This window comes from Schistocerca gregaria, unplaced genomic scaffold (genome assembly GCF_023897955.1).
Source record: "Schistocerca gregaria isolate iqSchGreg1 unplaced genomic scaffold, iqSchGreg1.2 ptg000178l, whole genome shotgun sequence".
Classification (NCBI taxonomy): Eukaryota; Metazoa; Arthropoda; class Insecta; order Orthoptera; family Acrididae; genus Schistocerca; species Schistocerca gregaria.
Window position 1 is genome coordinate 18,076,301 of NW_026061728.1, and position 20,826 is coordinate 18,097,126.

A 20,826-nucleotide genomic window follows, 5' to 3' on the forward strand; every position below is an offset into this window, starting at 1 on the left:
GTCAATTCTTACTGTGCTTAGCTGATTGTATTTAACAGTTGCTGTAACATGTGAAATTGAACCTTGGTCCTTTTTAGCATTCGAAATAAAATTTTGATGCCTCTTCGCCTAGTCCCCACTTACGCGATCAACCGTCAACCATTCCAAATAACACACAGTAAGAACAAAAGTTGTTCCTTACAACGCTGCCACTTTACCACCGTTTTGAATTTTACTATTGTGTTTGAAAGCTTCTTACAAATTTTCCCTAAAATTTGATACACAAACTGCGTCAGCTTTCTTTCTTACACTCTTGCAAACACCACAATTGCATTGTGTGTGTATTTGGAAGAAAAGCGGTAGAGAAACAGTAAACACTTGAATGAAGCCCTAGGTATTACGTCAAGATAGTAAAAGAATTCAGCAAAATTTGTTACGAGAGCTACAAGAGGAGGAATTCAAGTCTTAACATATAAATTACTTATGAATGGATGAGATTATTTCAGTATTTGCTCAGTAACGTGGATTCTCATGTTACAAAACAGAATGTTTTCTGGACATACAGCATTTCTAAGAATATACTGTGTCACTGCGATTTCTTGATACATGACAGCTACTCTGGTTTATGACACGGCACATTAATATCACATTGTAATCAACCAAAATAATTTCAGAAACGTGTCAAGCGATTTATAAACCGATGAAGGTGGAATATGTGAAGGTAAATAAACGTTTAGTACACTTTATGGGGACTATAAGAACAATTTTTAATTTTAAATAGTGTTACCACAACGGCAAAATTAATACAAAGTTCGAAACAGATGAAGCGCTTTTTAATTTGTCGCATCCAGAATCTAAAAACAGACAAAGTAGAAAGGAAAGCTAAGAAAGAATTTTTGAGTGTGACCACATCCTCTATTCCGGCTTGCTGCATGTATGTTTCCAGATGTAGGGATGGATGGCTGTAGCTGTGATTGTGGACATGAAGTCGAGTGCAGTATATTCCACCTCCCATCAACACACAAATGATAGCATGCATTATGTCCCCCCCCCCCCCTCCCACCCATAGCCCAAGCTACTTTATTTTTAAAAATTCGACGAAACTAACTTTGAAGCCATATATACAAACACACTCCAGACACGTCCAACAGCTGTAGCGACGCCAGTGCTCGAAGGTGAAAAGAAAGCCTCACGCCACAAGCCCGAAGTGCGGCACTCAATGTTACGAGCCTTAATGGGTAACATCGTGTGACAGATACCACGTGTAATCTACTCTAGCGCCCTCCGTACCAGCAATCGACGTGGATCACTTCTGGATATTAGACAGACTCACAATCTACAAGTCGACAGAGAACTCTCAGGGCGGACTTTCCAGCAATTCGCTGGGATAGGGAAAACAGTTTCAGTTAAGCTATCAAGAAAATTTAATAAACGCGATATTCCACTTCAGCAAGAAAGATGGCACACTAGCGTCCACTGTAACGTTTCTTTCCTTATGGGTAGTTAAAAGTGAGAGAAATATTCAAATAAATGAAAAAAAAATAATCTGCGCATAATTATGAGTTTAACCCCACCGTGGCATCATATTTGTAACGTGTCCTTCCTGTGGCAGTATCCGTACGCGCATATATATATAATTAACCTTTGTAATCTACTGGACCATTACTATTATTTACCCTCTATGCCAACTCTGTTACATTCTTTCAATGTATGAGATCCTGGTGTTACTGAACACCATCGTCAACCGCTGTTTTAAGGCTCGTTGACTGCACGACACTGCTGTCGATGATCTACTGGTCTTCCTGAAAACAGGCCTTCAGGTCCGACCTATGGAGAATAATTGCTTATCGCAATGTGCCGCTTAAGTATGTCGTTCATCTTGCTTTCAAATAACGTGACCACAATTTCATGATACATCTACCTAAAAAGTATAAAATCATTTAAGTAGTTCAGAGCGGTAGTATTAAAAGGTTCACTACAATAACTGCAGAGACCGATATTTATGAATGATAATCTTATTATTCCATAAAAAAAATAAGACGTAGGAATTTCGGCAACCCTCCTCTTAGTACATCGAATGTCAAAACAGAAGTGAATCATAAGAAGAGAAAGTCTTCGTTTCTTTACAAAATCACTTGGTTTTTTCGAAAACTTAATTTGTTTTTCCTACAGAGGTCTCCTTTTACGTTTCATACATACAAGCTCTGAGTTCTCATCAACATCTGTTACTAAATCAATTGCTTTATATATATTATTCGTGACACAAGAGTTTTTAATATTGGATAGTTCCTCTTTTTTTTTAGATACACTTCAGTAACCTTCTGAATTCTGGAAGCTACTGTATAACAGTATCTCATTCTATCATTCAGGTAAAATTGGAGTGGTTACTTGACTAGACTACACACCAATTCCTTCCTTCACACATACTTGCAAGTTAACAAAAAATGACTATTTTGGGCAAAACGTTTGTGCCTTCGTTCCAGAAGTGTGGAAATATTTTGTCCTTGTTCCGGACTGATATACTGGTTTGATCACCAAGTTGTTGAGAAAATCGGACCTAAAAAACCAATCTGAACATTTGGACTTACTTAATTTCAATGTTTCTGATTACTTGAATTGTACTGCTTCTTATAGTCTATTACATCAACTTAGAAACTTCTTCTGTGTTCTACTATGGTGCTTTTAGTGTTTCCGCATGCCGCAGCACGCAACATAGTTTTGCAGACGATAAGTGAAACTGTTTCATAGAGAAGAGAGGACAAAGAGACGATCTGGCATTAAGTCGATTCGATAGCAAATGACAAAAACGGGCGGATTTCTCAGGTTTTTACTACATATGAACACTTTTCACACTCTCCCGTGAAACGTTGCTGGTAGACCTCCCTTCATACAAAATTGTAAGTTCTTGGCTCATGTCAAAGGCAGCAAAGCCGGCTTAGGAGTCAATAATTGATAACTAAAACTTGAATAGTACTGCTTCTTCCTGTCTATATCATTACCTTGGAAGCTTCTTCTGTGTTCTACAATTTTGCTTCTAGTGTGTAAGCATACCGCAGCAAACAACATAGCGTTGTAGACGATAAGTGTAACCGTTTCATAGAGAAGAGCGGCCAAAGAGACGATCTGGTTTTAAGTCGATTCGATAGCATAAGACCAAAACGGGCGGATTTCTCAGGTTTTTACTACATATGAATACTTTTCACGCTCTCCCGTGCAACGTGGCTGGTAGACCTCCCTTCATGCAAAATCGTAAGGTCTTAGCTCATGTCTAAGACACAAAAGCCTGCTTAAAACTCGATAATCGATAACTAAAGCTTGAATTGTACTGCTTCTTACTGGCTATTACATCAACTTAGAAGCTTCGTCTGTGTTCTACTATGGTGCTTTCAGTGTCTCCGGATACCGCAGCACGCAACATAGCTTTGCAGACGATAAGTGTAACCGTTTCAGGCCAGACAATCGTGTGGTTCCTGAAGAGTAGTTGCAGGGGCAACAGTCTGGATGATTGACTGATCTGGCCTTGTAACATTAACCAAAACGGCGTTGCTGCGCTGGTACTGCGAACGGCTGAAAGCAAGGGGAAATTGCAGCAGCAATTTTTCCCGAATGCATGCAGCTTTACTGTATGGTTAAATGATGATGGCGTCCTCTTGGGAAAACAGTCCGGAGGTAAAATAGTCCTCCATTCGGATCTCCGGGCGGGGACTACTCAAAAGGACGTCGTTATCAGGAGAAAGAAAACTGGCATTCTACGGATCGGAGCGTGGAATGTTAGATCCCTTAATCGGGCAGGTAGGTTAGAAAATTTAAAAACGGAAATGGATAGGTTAAAGTTAGATATAGTGGGAATTAGTGAAGCTCGGTGGCAGGAAAAACAAGACTTTTGGTCAGGTGAATACAGGGTTATAAATACAAAATCAAATAGGGGTAATGCAGGAATAGGTTTAATAATGAATAGGAAAATAGGAATGCGGGTAACCTACTACAAACAGCATAGTGAACGCATTACTGTGGCCAAGATAGACACAAAGCCCATGCCTACAACAGTAGTACATGTTTATATGCCAACTAGCTCTGCAGATGATGAAGAAATTGATGAAATGTATGATGAGATAAAAGAAATTATTCAGGTAGTGAAGGGAGACGAAAATTTAATAGTCATGGGTGACTGGAATTCGTCAGTAGGACAAAGGAGAGAAGGAAACATAGTAGGTGATTATGGATTGGGGCTAAGAAATGAATGAGGAAGCCGTCTGGTAGAATTTTGCACAGAGCTTAACTTAATCATAGCTAACACTTGGTTCAAGAATCATAAAAGAAGGTTGTATACATGGAAGTATCCTGGAGATACTAAAAGGTATCAGATAGATTATATAATGGTAAGACAGAGATTTAGGAATCAGGTTTTAAATTCTAGGGCATTTCCAGGGGCAGATGTGGACTCTGACCACAATCTATTGGTTATGACCTGTAGGTTAAAACTGAAGAATCTGCAAAAAGGTGGGAATTTAAGGACATGGGATCTGGATAAGCTGAAAGAACCAGAGGTTGTACAGAGTTTGAAGGAGAGCATAAGGGAACAATTGGCAGCAATGGGGGAAAGAAACATAGTTGAAGAAGAATGGGTAGCTCTGAGGGATGAAGTAGTGAAGGCAGCACAGGATAAAGTAGGTAAAAATACGAGGGTTGCTAGAAATCCTTGGGTAACAGAAGAAATATTGATTTTAATTGATGAAAGGAGAAAATATAAAAATGAAGTAAATGAAGCAGGCAAAAAGGAATACAAACATCTAAAAAATGAGATCGACAGGAAGTGCAAAATGGCTAAGCAGGGATGGCTAGAGGACAAATGTAAGGATGTAGAAGCTTATCTAACTAGGGGTAAGATAGATACTGCCTACAGGAAAATTAAAGAGACCTTTGGAGAGAAGAGAACCACGTGTATGAATATCAAGAGCTCATATGGCAATCCAGTTCTAAGCAAAGAAGGGAAGGCTGAAAGGTGGAAGGAGTATATAGAAGGTTTATACAAGGGCGATGTACTTGAGGACAATATTATGGAAATGGAAGAGGATGTAGATGAAGACGAAATGAGACGTAAGATACTGCGTGAAGAGTTTGACAGAGCACTGAAAGACCTGAGTCGAAACAAGGAACCCGGAGTAGACAACATTCCATTAGAACTACTGACGGCCTTGGGAGAGCCAGTCATGACAAAACTCTACCAGCTGGTGAGCAAGATGTATGAGACAGGTGAAATACCCTCAGACTTCAAGAAGAATATAATAATTCCAATCCCAAAGAAAGCAGGTGCTGACAGATGTGAAAATTTCCGAACTAATCAGTTTAATAAGTCGCAGCTGCAAAATACTAACGCGAATTCTTTACAGACGAATGGAAAAACTGGTAGATGCGGACCTCGGGGAGGATCAGTTTGGATTCCGTCGAAATGTTGGAACACGTGAGGCAATACTGACCTTACGACTTATCTTAGAAGAAAGATTAAGAAAAGGCAAACCTACGTTTCTAGCATTTGTAGACTTAGAGAAAGCTTTTGACAATGTTGACTGGAATACTCTCTTACATATTCTGAAGGTAGCAGGGGTAAAATATAGGGAGCGAGAGGCTATTTAAAAATTGTACAGAAACTAGATGGCAGTCATAAGAGTCGAGGGGCATGAAAGGGAAGCAGTGGTTGGGAAAGGAGTGAGACAGGGTTGTAGCCTCTCCCCGATGTTATTCATTCTGTATATTGAGCAAGCAGTAAAGGAAACAAAAGAAAAATTTGGAGTAGGTATTAAAATTCATGGAGAAGAAATAAAAACTTTGAGGTTCGCCGATGACATTGTAATTCTGTCAGAGACGGCAAAGGACTTGGAAGAGCAGTTGAACGGAATGGACAGTGTCTTGAAAGGAGGATATAAGATGAACATCAACAAAAGCAAAACGAGGATAATGGAATGTAGTCAAATTAAATCGGGTGATGCTGAGGGAATTAGATTAGGAAATGAGATACTTAAAGTAGTAAAGGAGTTTTGCTCTTTAGGAAGTAAAATAACTGATGATGGTCGAAGTAGAGAGGATATAAAATGCAGACTGGCAATGGCAAGGAAAGCGTTTCTCAAGAAGAGAAATTTGTTAACATCGAATATAGATTTATGTATCAGGAAGTCGTTTATAAAAGTATGTATGGAAGTGAAACATGGACGATAACTAGTTTGGACAAGAAGAGAATCGAAGCTTTCGAAATGTGGTGCTACAGAAGATTGCTGAAGATTAGATGGGTAGATCACGTAACTAATGAGGAGGTATTGAATAGGATTGGGGAGAAGAGAAGTTTGTGGCACAACTTGACTAGAAGAAGGGATCGGTTGGTAGGACATGTTTTGAGGCATCAAGGGATCACAAATTTAGCATTGGAGGGCAGCGTGGAGGGTAAAAATCGTAGAGGGAGACCAAGACATGAATACACCAAGCAGATTCAGAAGGATGTAGGTTGCAGTAGGTACTGGAAGATGAAGCAGCTTGCACAGGATAGAGTAGCATGGAGAGGTGCATCAAACCAGTCTCAGGACTGAAGACGACCACAAGTGTATCCGTATCATAGAGAAGAGCGCCCTAAGAGACGATCTGGCATTAAGTCGATTCTATAGCAAATGACACGAAAGGGCGGATTTCTCAGGTTTTTACTACATATAAACACTTTTCACGCTCTCCCGTGCAACGTGGCTGGTAGACCTCCCTTCATGCAAAATCGTAAGGTCTTAGCTCATGTCCAAGACAGCAAAGCCGGCTTGGAAGTCAATAATCGATAACTGAAACTTGAATTGTACTGCTTCTTACTGGCTATTACATCAACTTGGAAGCTTCGTCTGTGTTCTACTATGGTGCTTTCAGTGTCTCCGGATACCGCAGCACGCAACATAGCTTTGCAGACGATAAGTGTAACCGTTTCGTAGAGAAGAGCGGCCAAAGAGACGATCTGGCTTTAAGTCGATTCGATAGCATAAGACAAAAACGGGCGGATTTTACAGGTTTTAGTACATATGAACACTTTTCACATTCTCCCGTGCAACGCGGCTGCTTGTCCTCCTTTCATGCAAAATCTTAAGGTCCTAGCTCATGTCCAAGGCACCACAGCCGGCTAAAAAGTCAATAATCGTTAACAAAAACTTGATTTGTACTGCTTCTTACTGGGTATCACATCAACTTAGGAGCTTCTTTTGTGTCAAATTATTATTTTCAAATCAACAGCGCATTGCATGCACTCCTTACTAGAAACATGAATAATCTCCACAAAAATTTGGAAGTTAATTACTTTGGTGCAAGAAAGTCTCGATCATTCAGGAAAACGAATTTTCAATAACTTGTCAGCAGCCATAAAAGTTTTACTACTGTCAAAATTCAGTTTAAGAGCAGCCTAAAGGATTTATTTAACCATCTCCTCCGACACCATTAATGAATTGAATTTTTTAGTAGAACTAGGGCGTGAGCGATTGAGAGTGAGTGAGTTAGAAAGAGAGAGAGAGAGAGAGAGAGAGAGAGAGAGAGAGAGAGAGAGAGAGAGAGAGAGAGAGAGAGAGTGGGGGGGAGGGTGTCAAATAATAAGAGTACGATCAGAAGTACGTTTAAATTTTCATCCCTCATTTCACGTCGATGATCAGTCCACTTGCGATCTGTGGAAGGTAAATTAGCATATTAGTTTCCCACTGAGCATCTCCTCATTATGGATCATTTGCAACTGAAAATACATATAGTCTAATCTAACCGTCTTGTCTGTCCTATCTCTGTTGAAGGGTACACATGAGACAGATGCCTTCTTATTGTTGTTGTTGTGGTCTTTAGTCCAGAGACTGGTTTGATGCAGCTCTCCATGCTACTGTATCATGTGCAAGCGCCATCTCCCAATACGCACTGCAACCTACATCCTTCTGAATCTGCTAGTGTATTCATCTCCTGGTCTCCCTCCTCGACCTTTACCCTCCGCGTTGCCCTCCAATTCTAAAATGGTGATCCGCTGATGCCACAGAACGTGTCCTACCAACCGATTCCTTCTTGTAGTCAAATTGTGCCACAAAGTTCTCTTCTCCCCAATACTATTTAATACCTCGTCATTAGTTAAGTGATCTACCCATCTGATCTTCAGCATTCTTCTGTAGCACCTTATTTCTAAAGCCTCTAGTCTCTTCTTATCCAAACTCTTTATCGTCCATGATTCACTTCCATACATGGCTACACTCCATACAAATACTCGGATAACACACTTCCTGATACGTAAAGCTATACTCAATGTTAACAAGTTTTTCTTCTTCAGAAACACTTTCCTTGCCATTGCCAGTATACAATTTATATCCTCTATACTTCGACCGTCATCAGTTATTTTGCTCCCCAAATACCAAAACTCCTTTACTACTTTAAGTGTCTCAGTTCCTAATCTAATTCCTTCAGCATCACCAAACATGTTTCGACTACATTCCATTATCCTCGTTTTGCTTTTATTGATGATCATCTTATATCATTCTTTCAGGACACTCCACTCCATTCAGCTGCTCTTCCAGGTCCTTTGATGTCTCTGACAGAATTTTGTCATGAGTGAACCTCAAGGTTTTTATTTCTTGTCCATAGATTTTAATTCCTACTTCGATTTTTCTCTTTTTTTCCTTTACTGCTTGCTCAATAAACAGATTGAATAACATCGGCGATTGACTAGAACCGCATCTCACTACCTTCCCAACCACTGCTTCCCTTTCATGCCCCCTGACTCTTGCAACTCCCATCTGGTATGTGTACAAATTGTAAATGGCCTTTCACTCATTGCATTTTACCACTGCCACTTCAGTATTTGAAAGAGTTTTCCAGTCAACATTGTCAAAAGATTTCTCTAAGTCTACAAACGCTAGAAACGTAGGTGTGCCTTTCCTTAATCTAGCTCTTAAGAGAGGACGTAGGGTCAGTATTGCCTCATGTGTTCCAGTATTTCTACGGAATCCAAACTGGTATACCCCGAGGTCGGCTTCTACCAGTTTCTCCATTCGGCTGTAAAGAATTGGCTTTAGTGTTTTGCGCCTGTGACTTACTAAACAAATAGTTCGGTAATTTTCACATCTGTCAACAACTGCTTTCTTAGAGATTGGAATTATTATATTCTTCTTGAAGTCTGACGGTATTTCGCCTGTCTCATACATCTTGCTCATCAGATGGTAGAGTTTAGTCAGGGCTGGCTCTCCCACGGGTGTCAGTAGTTATAATGGAATGTTGAATACTCCCGGGGCCTTGTTTCGGCGTAGGTCTTTCACTGCTCTGCTAAACTCTTCACACAGTATATCATCTCTTATTTCATCTTTATCTACATGCTCTTCCATTTCCAAATTCTGTTTTCAAGCACATTGCCCTTGTATAGATCTTCTATATACTCCTTCCACCTTTCTGCTTTCCCTTCTTCGCTTATAACAGGGTTTCCATCTGAGCTCTTGATATGCATACAAGTGGATCTCTTTTCTCCAAAGCTTTTATTTTTATTTATTTATTGTTCCGTGGGACCATATTAAGGAGAAATCTTCATTGTCATAGAACGAGTCAATACATGAAATTATAACACGATAGTAGAAACAGATAAAATGAAATATAAAAACATATTAAGGCGACAAGTCGTAAGTTTAAATAAAGAAAATTAACTACGTAACACTGAAATGTGCATAATTTTTTAGCTCTTCCAGGAGCTCCTCGACAGAATAGAAGGAGTGAGCCATGAGGAAACTCTTCAGTTTAGACTTAAATGATTTTGGGCTACTGCTAAGATTTTTGAGTTCTTGTGGTAGCTTATTGACAATGGATGCAGCAGAATACTGCACTCCTTTCTGCACAAGAGTCAAGGAAGTGCATTCCACATACAGATTTGATTTGTGCCTAGTATTAACTGATTGAAAGCTGCTAACTGTTGGGAATACGCTAATACTGCTAACAATAAACTACATTAAAGAAAATATATGCTGTCAGGGCAATGTCAGAATTCCCAGACTATTGAATAGGGGCCAACAAGAGGTTCTCGAACTTACACCCCATATAGCTCGAACAGCCCGTTTTGAGCCAAAAATACCCTTTTTGAATCAGAAGAATTACCCAAAGAATATAATACCATACGACCTAAGCGTGTGAAAATATGCGAAGTAGACTATTTTCCATGTTGAACTGTCACTAATTTCAGATACTGTTCTAATGGTAACTAAAGCAGCATTTTAGTTTCTGGACAAGATCCTGGACATGGGCTTTCCACAACGGCTTACTATATATCCGATCGCCTAGGAACTTTAACTGTTTCGTCTCGCTTATAACATGCCCATTCTGTCTGATCAAAATATCGGTCCTTGTTGAATTGTGAATTAGAAACTGCAAAAACTGAGTCTTACTGTGATTTAGCATCAAATTGTTATCCACAAGCCATGAACTTATTCCATTAACTACATTATTTGATACTGTTTCAGTATTACACACAAGATCCTTCACTGCCAAGCTGGTGTCATCAGCAAACAGAAATATTTTTGAATCACCTGTAATACTAGAGGGCATATCATTTATATAAGTAAGAAACAGCAGTGGCCCCAGAACCGACCCTTGGGGGAATGCCCTCTTAACAGAGCCCCATTGCGAATGATTATCACTACCACTCTCAATATCGCAGAGAATTACCTTCTGCTTTCTGTTCTTAAAGTAAGAGGGGAACCAATTGTATGCTACTCCCTTACTCCATAATGGTCCAACTTGTGCAGTAATATTTTGTGGTCAACACAGTCAAAAGCCTTCGTTAAATCAAAGAAAACACCTAGCGTTCGCAACCTTTTATTTTATCCGTCCAAAACCTCACAGAGAAAAGAGAATATAGCATTTTCAGTTGTTAAACCATTTCTAAAACCAAACTGTACATTTGACAGCAAATAATGTGAATTTAAATGCTCCAGTAACATTGTATATACAACCTTCTCGATAACTTTAGCAAACACCGATGGCATTGAAATAGGTCTAAAGTTGTCAACATTATCCTTGTCTCCCTTTTTATAAAGTGGCTTCAGTAGAGAGTACTTTAATCGGTCAGGAAACCGACCACCGCTAAAGGAAAAGTCACAGATATGGCTAAGTACTGGGCCAACATACACAGAACAATACTTCAGTATTCTGCTAGATACCCTGCCATATCCATGAGAGTTCTTGGTCTTTAGTGATTTAATTATTAACTCAATCTCCCTCTTGTCAGTATCATGGAGGACCGTTTAGGGTAACAGTCTCGGAACACTTTTTTCTAAGAGCGCTATATGATTCCCTGTTGGGGCTAGGTTTCTATTTAGTTCACCTGGTACATTCAGAAAGTGATTATTAAATACTGTACATATATGCGACTTATCAGTAACACGAACATTCCCACTACGCACTGATTCTATATCGTCGACCTGTCTCTACAGACCAGCCACTTCGCTTACGACTGACCATATGGTTTTAATTGTATCCTGAGACGTAGCTATTCTATCTGCATACCACTTTGCCATACCAGTTTACATATGATTATATGAATTAAGGAGATCTACCAGCATCCTTTTACTTGCACAATCACTTTACAATTAATATTGAAATCACCACATATAAATAATTTTTTTGTATTTCCTACAAAGTGTACCAAAAACCTCCTCTAGCTTTAGCAAAAATGTTGTGAAATTGGCGTCTGTGCCTCTATAAATAACAATTAGAAGTTTAGCTCCATTAAATTTAACCATACCTTCACAACATTCTAACACCTTTTCAGTGCAGTACTTAGAAACATCAATTGACTCTAATGGGATGCTGTTTTTCACATACATGGCTACTCCCCCACACCGAAAAGAGCTCCTAGAAAAGCTGCCAGCCAACCTGTATTCTGGTAAAGGAAGCCTCTGAATTATCTCCTTATTTAAGAAGTGCTCAAATATACCAATAATTTCAGAGTCAACATCTATAAGCAGTTCACTAACTTTATCTCTAAAATCTTGTATATTTTGATGAAATATACTAATTCTCTCATTACTTGGATACTTAAGCTTTGTCAAAAGTGGATCTTTTGTTAGAGAGACTTCCCTTAAGCAGGAAGACCTATCAGCTGACTGGTGCAGCTCTAACATCAACTACTGCAGGAATTTTCCCATGAGTGATCCCACCACCTCGATCTATGCTGTCACTTTAATTTTCCTGTAGGCGGTGTCTATCTTACCCATTGTGATTTTCACCTCTACATCCTTACATTTGTCCTCTAGCCATCCCTGCTTAGCCATTTTGCACTTCATGTCGATCTAATTTTTGAGACGTTTGTATTCCTTTTCGCCTGCGTCATTTACTGCATTTTTATATTTTCTCCTTTCATCAATTGAATTCAATATTTCTTCTGTTACCCAAGGATTCCTACTAGCCCTCGGCTTTTTGCCTACTTGATCCTCTGCTGCCTTCACTACTTCATCCCTCAAGGCTACCCATTCTTCTTCTACTGTATTTCATTCCCCCATTCCTATCAATTGTTCCCTTATGCTCTCCCTGAAACTCTGTACAACCTCTGGTTCTTTCAGTTTATCCAGGTCCCATCTCCTTAATTTCCCACATTTTTGCAGTTTCTTCAGTTTTAATCTACAGTTCATAACCTATAGATTGTGGTCAGAGTACACATTTGCCCCTGGAAAAGTCTTACAATTTAATACCTGGTTTCTTACCTTTATATAATCTATCTAAAATCTTGCAGTATCTCCAGGTCTCTTCCACGTATACAACGTTCTTTCACGATTCTTGAACCAAGTGTTAGCGATGATTAAGTTATGCTCTGGGCAAAAACCTACCAGGCGGCTTCCTCTTTCATTTCTTACCACCATTCCATATTCACCTACTACGTTTCCTTTTCTTCATTTCTCTACTATCAAATTCCAATCACTTGTGCCTATTCTATTTTCATCTCCCTTCACTATCTGAATAATTTCTTTTATCTCATCACACATTTCATCAATTTCTTCCTCATCTGCGGACTACTTTTAAGATTATGGTAGGTGTGGACTTCATGTCTATCTTGGCCACAATAACGCGTTCACTGTGCTGCTTGTAGTAGCTAACCGGCATTCGAATTTTTTTTTTATTCATCATTAGACCTACCCATGCGTTAGGTTCATATTGGCCTTCCTAATACTTAAATCTATATTCGATGTTAACAATGACGCCGGTGGATAGACTATATGAAATTACTGATCGTCGATAAAGTCGCGAATATAACCGACATGCTATTGGGCCCTTCGCAGGGAAAGGGTTTTCGCCGCAAAAAGCGGGAAACTGGAATCCAGCAAATGAGTAAAAAATATATATTCAGTGACAAAAAATTAGTGTACGTACACAACAATAGTCTGGGATTTCTGTATTACATAAAACAGTTTTTGTGATTGTATCTTGCAGCTTTAGTTATTTTTAATTAAAAGAGATTTTAAAAGGACAGAAAGAGCGTTTTGGTCTACGCTACACAGCGTTCTGTTAGTATAGTCTTGACTTCGTAATCACTTTCGTGGACTTCTGCAACTCTTAATCAAAATATCCAACCTAATCGAGACAATACGCTACGATACAGCCGACATCATGACAAGAGAATGGGCTACATCAAACTCGAAGTAATTTTATATAGATAAGGATCTCAATGACCTGTGTACGTCTAATATAAAAGATCTCCTAACCATTCTCCTCAAATAGATCGCCATCTTCACTTGACCTTTAACTGAAACTGTTTCAGAATTAAAGACTGAATTCAAAGAAAATTTGGCTTCCAGTCACAAAACAAGAAAAATAAAAATAATAAAAGTGAGAATGTGAAACAGGTTAGCAATAACCACAAACAGGAGATTCTACAGAAAATCAAAGTGAGAAAGGAAATTATTAATATTATCGACCGTTTAGGAACTCTATGCTACGAAAGGGATGAAACCACATATAGAATAACTGGTGGAAAAGTTAGTGTGTTTTAAGATTAAATCCAAACAACAATTAGAGAAAAATATATCGAAGCTAGGCCTATATTACGAAAAATTGCTAAATCTCGAGGCAAATTGTGTCCTCCAGTATTTGATGAAGTGTTAGTGCCCCTAGCACGGATAAAAACAGGATCTACAGCATCAACAGAAACTTCGGATATGTGTTTCATATTTCATCCAAGCCTACAGTCTATAAATACTAAAACAAAATACCACTACAGGGAAACTACCTACGAAGAAGTTCTTGGTAAAACTATGTAGCTGTAGTTGCCTTGGACTAACGACGTGTGATTATCAATGTAACCTGTACAGACTGTACGCTTTCCAAAGCTGTTATCCATGAAAAAGCTAAACGACGTTTCGTGAACAAAACACAATTTAAGACCGGACCACTAATAAAATTATCTGACAATAGGCACTGTTGAAAATTTGTGCCAGACCAGGATTACCACCCGAGTCTCCTGGTTACCAGGGAGAGGCAATGATCACTGTGTCCGAATTACACAGTGGTCAACATAATAGCACGAACTGCCCGAGCATGCCGTTCGTCAGATCCAAATTCTCAATTTCTCCATAGACTGCTAATGCAGTGCTCCTTGAACATTATCCTCCTCGCCTTAATTAAACAGACACAGAATATATACAAGCTTGGCCTTACGAACATTGCAGACGCCGTCTATGCAACACGCGTCACACTTCAAAGAGTTTACCAATACATTGCATTGTTTACTATCGACCACGGATCAAGCAACGTAAAAAGCACTGCGTCTATTGAGATCATGATTCAGAGTTTAAAAAAAAAAAAAAAAAAAGAAACTAATAAGTCGCCTACATATTACAGTTGCTGCCGAAAGAGGAGAATCACTATTTTCCCACAAACGGAAATATAGTTAAAATTACGCTTCTAATTCGGCTAGTTTCGGCGGTTACTAAAATTTGTAGTGAAAGTTACATAGGGAACTCTCCCGTCCCCCCACCAGAAACGTAGTTTTCGTCGCTGTTGTGCGACTTTTGTACATAGCCAGAGAAAGTGTGTTAAACATGGCGCGGACGGAAACACTAGGCTACGCTACAGGGAAATCTGCTTACACAACGTTTACTCGGCATTAATAATCGTTGGCGTAAACATCTCTCAATCAAATTACCCCCTTCCAACCTAACTTAGATCTCGGGCTACACTGCCCATAGGCCTGTCATCACAACCAAAATTTCAATGTGTGGGGGATATCCTGTACTTCTCGCTAATCTCTCTCTAGGCAAAAATGTCAGTTATTGTAGATTGGTGGCAGTCTCAACTACAAGATTTACTAATGATAAACACTATTGAGGCGGCTCGTAATTTTAGAATAGTTCTCTTCGTCTTACTTGGCATAAATTGTTCGCTGGCGTCCCAGCAGCTAGCTCCTTCAGTGTCTGCTTCTGCCATCGCACCACGCCAGTCTGTTTTTATCCTAGCAGACAGAACGCACCGCACATCCGACAACTTCGGAACCACTCAACTGGCCAGTTAGCAACTGAGCCGAACACTGTTTACACCGTCAAAGGAAAACTATGCAAAGATGTACACTCGAATGGCACGACTGAGTAGTACACACACACACACACAAACAGTAATATCTGTAGAATGTCCATCGACACGCGCAGAACGAAATTCTTCTCGCGAACGTACAGCGTCTCCGAAAAAAATCTCGTGACTATATTCCGGCGTTACGGCCAGGTTCTCATTCAAATGAGCAAAAAATGTTATATATTTTTTTTGAGACAGTGAAAATACACTTGAAGGATCTGTTTGGGAGTTACGAGTGATCATACTATGAGCTTTATTTTAGATTTTCAGTAAAAACAATGGCGCCCGCAATTATGATTTGATCACGCGGACTGCGTGCAGTGTGGCCTCTCAGATGTTACCTGAAATCAAAAATGGATGACATCAGTTGATACTAAATTACTTCTCTGAAATTGAAAATGGAAAACATCAGTCGATATTACATAAAATTTATGGGAGCGCATACCTAACCGCAATGAAACAACCGTAAATTTAACGATACGGTACTAATTCGAACTCTGAGTTAGATTTTTTGGGTGGTTTATTTCACTCCTTATGCCTTCACAAAAATTACTTAATATTAATCAGTGTCATATATTATAGGTATAAGCTCCTAAGAAAAGTGTTTACTTTTCTGGGTCAGAGGTAGAAGTTAAGAGATTGAACCATTTTTAGTTAATGCTGCATGCCGTTCTGAGAAAATTGTTTCTTCAAAAAAAAAAAAAAAAAAAAAAAAAGTTCAACGTCTAGGGAAACCTTTTAGTTATATTATTACTTCGATTTGCATGAACTGAGGGTTACATGTATATTTTTAATGTCGCTGAACACGAATCTGCAGTAAGATTTTCAATATTCAAAACGGCTAATGCAATACGGAGAGCACAGGATTATGCTTTGTCCAATTTTTACCAAAAATGCATTTTCGTTATTTACGTTTAGTGTGCAATCCAAGGAGCACTTTTCAACCCTTCCTCGGGCTGGAATTGTTCCTAGATAGCAACTCCCTGTTCTTCTTGGCAGGAAAAGCCGATCTGTCTAACCTGGATATGCAGCACTCGTTATTCGTCAGTGTTATCGGCGAGTATGTTTGCAGTATGAATCATTTTGTGCACGTGCGTCACGGGACGAGCTTTGATCTACATCTATATGGATACTCTGCAAATCACATGTAAGTGCCTGGCAAAGGGTTCTTCGAATCCCCTTCACAATTGATAGTTAATTGAAACCCTCAGCTGCCGACAGGTGTTGTTGATATACTTCGATGGGGACAGCTGAAAATGTGTGCCCCGACCGGGACTCGAACCCGGGATCTCCTGCTTACATGGCAGACGCTCTATCCATTTGAGCCACCGAGGACACAGATGAATACCGCGACTGCAGGTATTTATCCCTTACACGCTTCCCGTGAGACTCACATTTCCAACCGGCCACAATCCACAAACGTAATGTACGTAATAGGTGTTTGCCCATCCACTCAATACTGGCCCACACTAAGGTGACGATTCCCGTAAGATTTCGGGCAATCTGTGCGCATTCGCACAGACGAAGGTCAATGGCTGGGTAACGTTTAACCATATATATGAAGATAGTAACTGTTCTCGAAAGAACAGGCGCCACTGACGACCGGGCAGCTTCTCTAGAATACATGATAGACCGGCCTATGTGGCCGAGCGGTTCTAGGCGCTTCAGTCGGGAGCCGTGCGACCTCTACGGTCGCAGGTTCAAATCCTGCCTCGAGTATGGATGTGTGTGATGTCCTTAGGTTAGTTAGGTTTAAGTCGTTCTAAGTTCTAGAGGACTGATGACCTCAATTGTTAAGTCCCATAGTGTTCAGAGCCATTTGAACCATCAGTCCCTGTGCTTACACACTACTTACATTAACTTATGCTAAGGACAACAAACACACACAACGATGCCCAAGGGAGGACTCGAACCTCCAACGGGGGGAGCCGCGCGAACCGTGACAAGGCGTTTGAGACATGGCGGATACCCCGCGCGGCTCATGGCAGTCGTGACACTGCTTCAAACAATGGGCTGTAGAAATTTTTTTAAGCACGGATTAAAAAAAAAACCTTTCCGTTCCAAGAGTCTGGACAAGTACACCTTAAAAAAAAATGCAACTACAAAGAAATTGAATTTTCGAACTTTTTGGATGAGAACCTGTCCCTATGGAACACCGTTGATAAAATGTCACAGGGATTATGTACTCAGGTTTCACATGTGGATTAACAATTCCTAATCGAGGAATTTGCATCTCCCACCTTGGAATTCTCAGAACAGAATTTTTATCCATTACGAGATTCTCAGCCACTTGCAGAAGTGATTTCCCGTGATTCTGCAAAACTTTTCCGTTAGCCAATCGTAGCAACTATAATATTTGGTTCCTGGTGCATGACATGTCTCTTAACTTAAAGTGACCAACTCATTTGCATAAAGAGCTAACTTATCATCCGCTTCTTTACTTGCGTAGACCGTTTATGGTCTTCAAAGATTTTTTTCTTTAATCGTTTTTTATGTCTTTTATAAACTGCAACACTTTCTAAACTTAACGCCATTGAAGCATGGTCTTTTACTGAATGACCAAAAAACAATGCCGACAGCTGGAGTCGAAGGTTTTCGTTAATCAAGCCGTTTGTATTCTTGTGGTGATATCTCCATAGAATCTTTCATTCCGCAACACATATTTCTTTTATATAACTGAGAAGTGAAATACCGGTTTTCATAGATGCAGATTTAACATATTTTAATATAACGCAATAAATATTTCATTAAAATTTTCATCCCCTTACTATCGAAGTTCCAAAACCACTGAAACACATAGTTTTTAAAAATTCTAACAGAGGAGCCGAATACGAATTGTCAGATATATTTAGTAATGCTTTCATAATGAACCATTTTGAGAAACATCTCACACCCTTTAGGAGTTAGATTTTCAGAAACAATTAAACATGTATTCTTCTATTTAGAACCAAGGAGCCAAATTCAAATCTTCATCCATTTAATTCTAAAAATGCTTTCATAGTGAAATATTTCATAAAACTTTTCATCCCCTATTTCACTCTATTAATGAGTTAAATTTCCAAAAGCAACGAAACACATTCTTTTTACATCCAACTGAGAAGTCTATTACCTATTTTCATAGATGTAACTTTAACAATGCTTTAGTAGTTCTTTAATAATGATTTATTTTCAAAAAACCTTCACTATTTATTCTATCCCCCCCCCCCCAATGAAAGAATTTCGGAAAATGATAAAAACCTTTTTTTTTGTTTCTGGCTGAGAAACCAAATGTCAATTTTCGTAGTTTTGTAGTCGTAGCTTCAACAGTGACATAGGGACATATTTTTTTTTAAAAAAAACTTTTCAACCCATATTTCACCCCCTTAGGAGTGGAATTTCGAAAAATCTCTTCTTAAATGGTGCTTTCAGCGTAATATTTACACCTTCATCAAATTTCACGTCTGTATACTTTGCAGGTTGGGCTGGAAGGCGATGAGTGAGTGGATACATGTGCCCCTATCGCATCTCCTTGGAGGTTGTAGTTCCAAAAACAGTGAAACACGTATATTTCAATAATAGAATTTCCATAGATTTATCTTTAAAAATTCTTTCACACTGAATTATTTTCATAAAACATTTCATCCTATATTCCCCCTCCTTATGAATTGAATGTATCAAAAACAGTGAGACATGTAATTTTTTTTTATTTTTACTTTAACCGAGAAGCCAAATTCAGGTTTAAATATATTTAGCTTTAAAAATGCTTTCATAATTAAATATTTCATGAAACATTTCATCCTCTATGTAATGGGATTGTGGTAGTGACACACCAAAATCACAATAGTAATCCGTTGTAGTTGCTACACATTTTATTACAATCAAAAGCATTATAAAATCACAATCACAAAAATACAAGAGATTGCCTTATAAGGCCAGATCAGATGGACAAATAATAAATAAATTTCTTTACGTGGAACAAGACCCGTTAAACTTCAAATTTGGATATGACTAGGTAAATATACTTAGGTAAGGCTTTACTTAAATAGTACAAATGTGCATAGAATGCGCAGCAGAACTCTCATTACTTCCAATCAGCAGAGAAACAGATTAAGCCTAAGAAACAGATTTTTTAACGTTTGGCTACCCAACTTTCCATAACAAAACTATATACAAATGATTAAAGCAATTAAGGAGGTACTTTAATTTTGACCAAACCGACCTTCAAATTTACTTACTCAATTGATTAATCAACAATATTCTTAGAATGATTACAACTAGAACATGACCATATGACAATTCCCTTAAAATAAGGTTGCTTCAATATTTCGTGTGAATTGGCGATAGACGCGAGCAGACCAAGGATTCAAATCAATACGAGAGATCCACGAGACAGGGAGTGACATAGAAATATACTCAACTTGACAATGCAATTGAACTTTGGATGCTATAGTTCTCCACCGGAACGATGGAATCACGCGAAAGTGACAACATAACCGAAGATGTAAAGGAGAGGACATGGCCTTAAACATCTCTCTGCCGCCGTGGTGCTCTGTTCCCAGTATGCTAGCGTCGATCGCTGCCAATTATCTCTAACACAACACACATCAAGGGTAGAGAGTTTTCTGAGACATATACTACACAACCTTATCTGGAGAACAGGTGAGCATTACAACTGAACTGAAACAAATGAGCCTCCGTCAGTTACTTGCCCAGTGCCAGCCCTTAAACTTTGATTAATAAGTTCGCTAAAAGTCATGCCGAAGTTAAGATGACAAGATTTATCTCCAGGTTCCGCATATTAGGGGCAGAGACAATGAATTGGCGACGCTCTTAGCCGTATGTTCGCGGGAGAGTCTGGGGAAGGCAAGGGCCACGTGGAGCCGGATCTTGGAGCGAATTTCCTTCTCTCCGAGACACCCGGTTTCTTCTGCGACTCAGCCGGCAAACAGGCTGTGGACCCCAGGTGGGGACCGAATAGGCAGCAGTAGGCGGATGGCGACGTCGTTACTGGCTGTTGCCCTGTTGCCTTCGGGGGGGCGGGGGACTCTTGTGTAAAGGGGGAGACAACCGTGGTGAAGTGAAGGTCTCTATTCCACAGGAACGAGTTAGCATGATATATCCACGATTCGGTGGTCGGGGGTCATTTGGCGCTATACAAGACCTAGAACCGAGTTCGGGAACACATGTTTTGGCCCAACCTATATCGCGATGTCAGGAGATTTGTTGGCAACTGTGTCCAGTGTAAGCGCGGTAAGCCCGATGTGGGTCCGTGCAGAGAACTACTACAGT

The 20,826-nt window shown here is 39.5% G+C and overlaps 1 non-coding gene across 1 annotated transcript; it reads right to left on the reverse strand.

The window, feature by feature from the left end:
• Positions 1 to 16,819: 16,819 nt before the first annotated feature.
• On the reverse strand, positions 16,820 to 16,893 carry Trnat-ugu (transfer RNA threonine (anticodon UGU)). The gene has a single exon. It is a non-coding gene; the product is annotated as a tRNA-Thr (tRNA).
• Positions 16,894 to 20,826: the final 3,933 nt, after the last annotated feature.